We start from the raw sequence: 7,678 nt of genomic DNA, 5'->3' as shown, positions 1-7,678 counted from the left end.
AGGTTTGAAAGTCAGAAATGATATAACAGTAAGTGAATTAGTGAGTATGATGTTCCAACGACTGAATATTGATCTGGATATGTTTGATTTACACATCAATTGTAATTTTAGCACCAATTTTTGCACCAATTATATTCTGTACAACACCAATTATATTGTACAATATGTAATTTTAGCACAAATTTATCTATACGACCGCTTAGTTATTTATTTGCTTAGTTAAATGTACAACACCAATTGTATTCTACAAATTTAGCACAAATAATAGACATTAGGAACATATTAATAATTTTACATTAATAGCCATTAGGAACATATTATATTATTTTTATTAATAACTTTTTTAATATTTCTAAACTCTTACCTGTTAACTTTTTTATATGTTTTTTTTCTTTTCTCCACAAAATAAAATAATATCACTATTTTTTAAAATATCACTATTTAAATAAAACTTTTATATAACTTTTACATTTAAAAAGATTTATTTTTCCATTAAGACCATATTTAAATACCTATTTTTAGATTCCGTTAAAATTTTCTTTCAACGTGAATTAAGGATAATTTTTTATTTTTAAAAATTTGTGCTAGATTATTTTTACTAAAAGTATGAAAAAAACAACCATTATTTTTACTATGTAATATTTTTTTTAAATAATATCACTATTCTTTTCTCCACATATTCTTAATTTTACATTAAAAATTACTATAAAATTTTAAAATTTTGGTAAAATGAAAAAAGATTTAAATATAAATTTTACATTTAAAAAGATTTATTTTTTTCATCAAGAACATATTTAAATACCTATTTTTAGATTTCGTTAAAATTTTCTTTCAACCTATTTTTAGATTTATTTCTTTTTCCATTAAGAACATTAATTTTTTTTTATTAATGACTTTTTTATATGTTTAAACATAAATAATTTGAGACTATGATGTTATATTTAAAAAATCTAAATATCAACCAAATACCAACCAGAAAAGTAATAACAGAGAATATATCGACTTATTAAATATATCAACATACATACAGATATTGCACACTGTAAAAAATATATATTAACGGTAAAAAATATATCGACTTATTAAAAGAAAAATATTGCATACTGCCAAAAATACTTTGCACCTTACCAAGTATTCCAACTTACCAATAAAACTTAGAATAATATCCACTGTAAACAAAATAAACATTAAAAAAATCAGTAAAAATTATCAAAAACTTAATTCAAAGTTAAATAACAAAAATAAATCAACTTACCAAATAAAATACTACACTGAAACAAACGAAGGTAGAAAATGATCGGTATTTGAAAATAAATAAAAAATGTGGAAGAAATGAAGGAAATTTTGTTTTGGATGAAGATGAAATGAGGGCTTCGATGATGAAGGGGAGGATGAAATGAAGGTTTCGGTGAAGGAGAAGATGAAATCGGTGAAGGAGGATGAAATCTGTGAAGGAGAAGATGAAATCGGTAAAGGAAGAGAAATTTGTGAAATGAGAAGATGAAAACGATAGAATGAAGGTAAAATACGGGATTTTTTATGCTAAAACGGGGGGAAATGCCAAATTTGGCAAGAAACAAACGCATTCTGACTGCGGCGCATCAAAGTGAGTTGTCAACTCACTCTGACGTGTGCGTGCTATGTCAAAATGCGTCTGTTCAACAGACGTATTTTGACCGATTTAATTTTTTTTTAAATGCAGTGTACGGGGCTAAAAAATAATAAAATATTCACAAACATTCGGATGGGGACAAAAAAAACACCCCTTAAAGAACGTAGAGATAGAGAAGATCGATAAACAGATATATGTAGTTCACTAACGGTGTGTTAGCTACGTCCACGGGCAGAGGGAGAACTGAGAATGTTTTCAGAAAATTACATCAAAATGGCGCGGTTAGAGAGTTTATATAGCGCACTACTTTAAACCCTAAGGTCAAAATCGTAAATAACTACAAATAATTAAATATGCTAAATACGAATTCTGAATAGGTTTCGGGGGCGTTGCAACAATAACACTACAAATTCAAGGCATTCCAATATAACACTACAAGAAAATTAAGCTATTTCGACAATCTTTTATCGGAGGCTATAAAAAACATTCGAAAAAAATGTACATTTATTGAAGGTATTGGAAAAACCTTTGAGAAATATGTATTTTTATTGACGGTTAATAAAAACCTTTGAGAAAGACATACATTTATCGGAGGCTTTGATAAGTCATTTGAAAAATATGTACATTTTATTGAAGGTTAATAAAAACCTTTGAGAAAAATATACATTTATTGAAGGCATTGGAAAAAACTTTGAGAAATAAAAATATAACAATGTTATCATTTATCAAAGGATTTCAGAAAACATTTGAAAAAATTTATTCTTAATAAAATTATTAAAGATCAGATTTATTTTAATAAAAAATATATATTAACATTTATCAAAGGTCTTAAAATACCTTTGGAAATACTTATTTTATCAAAGGTTAGTAGAATCCTCTGAGAAAAATATGCATTTGTAATAATTTAGAAAACAAAAAAACCTCCATGGTTAATTTTTATGGGTTCGTGAACCTATTCTACAGTTTGCCATTTTCTTCATCATCTATTGGTAATCTCTCTGAGTTTGTGAACACACAAAAAAAACCTCAGGCATGGTTCAATTCTCACTTTCAATTCTCAATTATTGTGATTTATATCGTGGTTGTTCATTGTTTTTGGTTGATGAAAAAGGCACATTGTTTTTGGTTCTTCAATTCTCCATTTTCCCTCTGCATTTCGAGTTCCCGTTCTTCATTTCCCATTTTCTGGTGTATAAAATCTGTTTTCGATCGAATTTCAGTTTCCATCAACCGGCGATCACACCATAATTCCAAATTTCCCAGTATGAGTCTTCAACCCTCACGATCGGAGTCGGAGTCTACTGTTATCGACGGCGTGAAACCTAATGCCGTCGGTCAAATCCAACCGTCGTCTCCGGGCTCCTTTTTATCACCGCGTCATTCATTGGATTCTCAGCGGAGAATTGCAATTGCTGTTGATTTAAGCGATTAAAGCACATACGCTGTCCGCTGGGCTGTTCAGAACTACCTCCGTCCCAGGGTGTTTTTTCTTCACGTGCGACCTACTAGTGTTTTTTATGGAGCTGATTGGGGATCAGTTGACCTTCATCAAAGGAATAGCAGCAGCGATGAGGTTAGCGCTGAAGAATCGCAACGAAAGATGGAAGATGATTTCGACAACTTCACGACGACCAAGGCTAGTGACTTGGCTCAACCTCTAGTGGAAGCTAATATTCCTTTCAAGATTCACATAGTCAAAGACCACGACATGAAGGAAAGACTCTGCCTCGAAGTTGAACGATTAGGGCTTAATGCTGTTATCATGAGGAGCAGAGGATTTGGCGCCTCAAAGCGAATTACGAAGGGCCGACTTGGAAGTGTTACTGACTACTGCGTTCACCATTGTGCGTGTCCGGTGGTGGTGGTTAGGTATCCGGATGAAAAGGTTGGTTCTGGTGGTGGAGATTCTGATACCGGCAGCTCGGTGAAGAGTATTATTGGGGAGGAAGTGGAACTTGATCCTGTGCCTGAAGATGAGCAGGAGTATCATGATGCTGACGAGGAGGTCAAAGGTTCGAGTTCTTGAACATTCTTTACCTTGATCTTATTTGTGTTATGTTTGTGATCGGGTAAATATTTTGTGTTCATCAATTTCTTGATTTTTATGAAGCTTTTCCCCTGAGATTGGATCTTTCCATCTTTTATGTTCATCATAGGATTCTCTTCCTTTTCTGTTGTGAAGTAGATTGTATCTATTTCTTAGATTTCTGGGTGGTGAGGGTGATGTATTGCAGTCTTTTCAATGGCCATTTCTTAAGTGGGTCTGTCCATAATTCTGGACTGCGATGGACTAGTTTGCTTGGAATATAGAACATCAGATAGCATCTCATTTGTGTTATGATGTTGTTCTAAGCAGAGTTGAGATGAAATCAGGGGAATTATAGTACAGCTAATATTAGACTGCCATTTTTATAAAATCATGAGAAAATAAGAGGTGTATAATACCTAAAAAGCATGAGAAAATCCAATACTCATCCTCAAATTGGTTAAGATGTAGTTCCACATTCTGATCAAAGTAGTTTACTCAAAATGTAGATGATACCCAGTTTTCAACCACTCCTCTTGGGATTGCCACGATCTAATCATCAATAAAAATTCTTCCTTTCGAGAATATGATGATCGTACCACCCATGTTGAAACTTAGTACATCTTCCCTCTCATCAACAGTTGATGAAGTAGTGTTCTATTGAACACCAAGTCCATGTCGATAAACTGTCTGAAGATAGTTCTTCTGAACATATCAAGCTAGGTGGGTGTAAACTTTTTCTTTAGAATGTTGTTCACAGTACCAAAATGTGATAGACTCGTGACTTATTCAGGAAATAAACTAATGACAGGTATCTTTAGAACACATTTTATTTCAACACTTTAGACAAAGATAATAGGGTTATTTGTGAAATTCTAGATATATCACATCTCTCTTGTTCCCTAAACCATCCCCTAACACATACAACAACAAAAATAAATAAATAAAGCAAGATACTACCATTTTTATAACAATGAAAAATCATGAGGAATACTTATATTATTTAAACTACTTTTAAATACATTATTTACTTTTCTTTTATTGTCATTCTCTTCCTTCATTCTTTGAATTGTAAATTAGTTTAAAGTAATAATTTGAAGCTGTTAGATGTAATAATTTGTTTAAAGTAATATCTAGCTAAATGTGGATGGTTTTTTGAGGTAAAAATACTTCTTGAATCTCTATCTTCCCCATTTTTATTCTCTTACTATTTCATATTTTGAAGTGCATAAAAGTGTATAATGCAGAGTAACACTCTTTTGCCAACATCAACCCAAAAGTATAAAAAAAGAGAATAGAATGAATGATTCTCTATTTGTATTATGATAATCTTTATACTACTTTTAAATACATTATTTACTTTTCTTTTATTGTCATTCTCTGTCTTTTATTCTTTGAATTGTAAATTAGCTTAAAGTACTAATTTGGTTCAGGTAATCTCACACTTTTTAGAAAGAAGTGTATAACATGGATAGAAGTTGGATGCAAATTAGAAATCGAGTATTGCAAGAATATAGAAACAGAGTTAGAAGTTTTTCGGATTTTGCATTTATGCATGCAATGACTAGTCAAATATCTTATCCATGTAATAGATGCAATCATGCAGTACTTAAGACTCGAGATGATGTTGAAGCAAATTTGTTAATGTTTGGAATAGTTCCAAGTTACACTAGATGGACCATGCATGGTGAAGAAAGTTTTACTTATGAAGTAGGAGAAAATGATAATGACACTGATGATGAAGATGTTTTTTGAAATACTAGAGGATCATTTTGGTATTTTTAACACGGATAATTGGATTGATAAAGGAGAATCAAATAAGCATGTTTATGATGAAGAGCCTAATGAGAATGCTTCTCAATTTTATAGATTGTTGAATGATGTAGAAAAAAAGCTTCAGTATTGCTTCAAATTCACCGATCTTAAAATAATTAGAGATACAGTTTAAAGAAAAATGGTTGTATAAATATGATACAGTTGCAGAATCTTTAGTAAATAATCCACCAGGAATTACAAGAGAAGATGCAGAATATTTTTCAAAGTTGTGGAAGTCAACTGAATATCAGGTCGTATTCTAATATCTTTTTTTTGTACATAAAAAAATTGTACTTATTGTTTTTTTTTTTTTTTTTTTTATTGATGCTCATACTCTACTTTTAAAATACAGAAGATGTGTAAAAGAAACCAAAAGAACCGTTCTAAATTGAATGTATATCACACGTGGTTCACAAAGTATACAAAAGAGTTGAAAAAGTGGTAATTAGATGAAAGATTACATAAACTTCTTTTAATTTAGTCAAATTATCTAATATATAATATTTTCACTTAAATAGGTTCGAATCACTAATGAAGAACCGAGTCGAATTAGAATTTGAGAGCTAACTCACTTGAGCAATAATGGATTGGCTGTAAATGAAACTACACAGAAGAAAATGGTAAGTACAAAATAATGGATAGATGTGATGTTATTGGTTAGAGTTTGAGTAAAGTTCATTAATTTATCATCTTTGTTGCTCTGTTTTAGAAATGATTGATTTAAAGAAGTCTCTAGCTTATTTCCTCAGAATTCTTAGACTATTGTCTGATGAGCTATAGAACATATTAAACAAAGTCTTATCTATAGAAAACTCATATCATTGTCCTACCATGTTTAACATTGTGAAGTATGAATATTTTAAACTAGTAGTTTCTAAGTTTTCAACTTGTAGACTAATAAAAAATTATAGTTAGTTTAGACTATAGTGTCATTTTAGAGTTCAAGATTAGGAATTGGATCAAACTGATGCAGTCCAAGATCATTCTATATTATGGAGGTTTAAAACTTCTCCAAGATCTTATTTGTTTTACTTTCCATTTTCTTTCACTACTTCTTAGGAAAATTGCTTGTTATTTTATTTTTTGGTTTCAATTTTTCTTATGGTCTTCCACAAAATCTAACATTCCATAGATTTATGATGCAATTCAGATCAATAAAAGGAAAGAAATGAAAATGGAATTCCTAGAATTTGGTGAATCTGAAATGGGTTTCAAAGACATGTATTTATTTGTTATATAGATTTCAATCTATCAAATATTATGGTTCTAACAAAGACCGTGTTTGTTTGTTGTAAATATTTGAATTTATGTGTGTTAGTTTTGAATTATAATATGTGAATTTGTATTTGTAGTCGGAACTTAAATTATATGCTTCTCAAGTGATTGATGGTACACTTGACATGAACGAGGATGAGATTTTCGTACTAGTATTTGGACCGGAGAAACACAAGCGTGTTCGTGGTTATGGAATAGGTGTTACCCCTTCTGAGTTGTTTGGATCATCGTCTATTATACGCGATCTTAAGCATCGTCTTAATGAGTCCGAACAACAACTTCAAGAATCTGAACGACAAAGAAGAGAATCTGAACAACAAAGAGAGGTTGAGGTAGAACCACTTAGGCGTCAAATAAGCGAATTAGAAAATGGTTTTGAGGATAGATTTCAAAAAATGATGGTAGAGATGCGTAAAAAATTTGCTTCTAGTTGATCAATTGTAATTTGATGTTATAGAATTTCAATAGTCGTTTGGTGTACTTTTATGAATATAAGTTTACTTTTCATCCATGTCATTGTTTATTTTTTCTATTATATTTTTATACTTTGTAATTCATGGTATTACATGTAGATGAATTAGTAAAAATAACCTTCTAAGATTTGTCAATAAATGTGCTAAAAGATTTTTAAGGGAATTTTCGAAGGATATACAATTGTTGATAAATAAGTTTTTATGAAGATTTTAAAAATTTTGAAAATAACATGATAAGCCTTTAAAAATAATGAAAACTTTCAAAAAAGACTACTTGATAATAGATAATTATTGATAAATAATTTAACAATTATCAAAGATATATAACCTTTGAAAAATAATAATTTTCGAGAGTTAATTAATCTTTGAAAAATAATACTTTTTGAAGGTTAGTAACCCTTTGAAAAAGTTTTTTCGACGGAATCTATTTTGACAGTTTTCAAAAGTTGAGATAATCTTTGAAAAAAAAAATGTATC

The 7,678-nt window shown here is 30.2% G+C and overlaps 1 pseudogene; it reads left to right on the top strand.

The window, feature by feature from the left end:
* The first annotated feature begins 2,492 nt into the window (after positions 1-2,492).
* LOC120082409 lies at positions 2,493-7,239 on the top strand (annotated as a pseudogene).
* The last annotated feature ends 439 nt before the right edge of the window (positions 7,240-7,678 follow it).

The sequence above is a fragment of the Benincasa hispida genome, chromosome 8, assembly GCF_009727055.1.
Source record: "Benincasa hispida cultivar B227 chromosome 8, ASM972705v1, whole genome shotgun sequence".
Classification (NCBI taxonomy): domain Eukaryota; kingdom Viridiplantae; phylum Streptophyta; class Magnoliopsida; order Cucurbitales; family Cucurbitaceae; genus Benincasa; species Benincasa hispida.
Note: the sequence above shows the minus strand (reverse complement) of the source record. Positions and strands in the feature narration are given on the sequence as shown.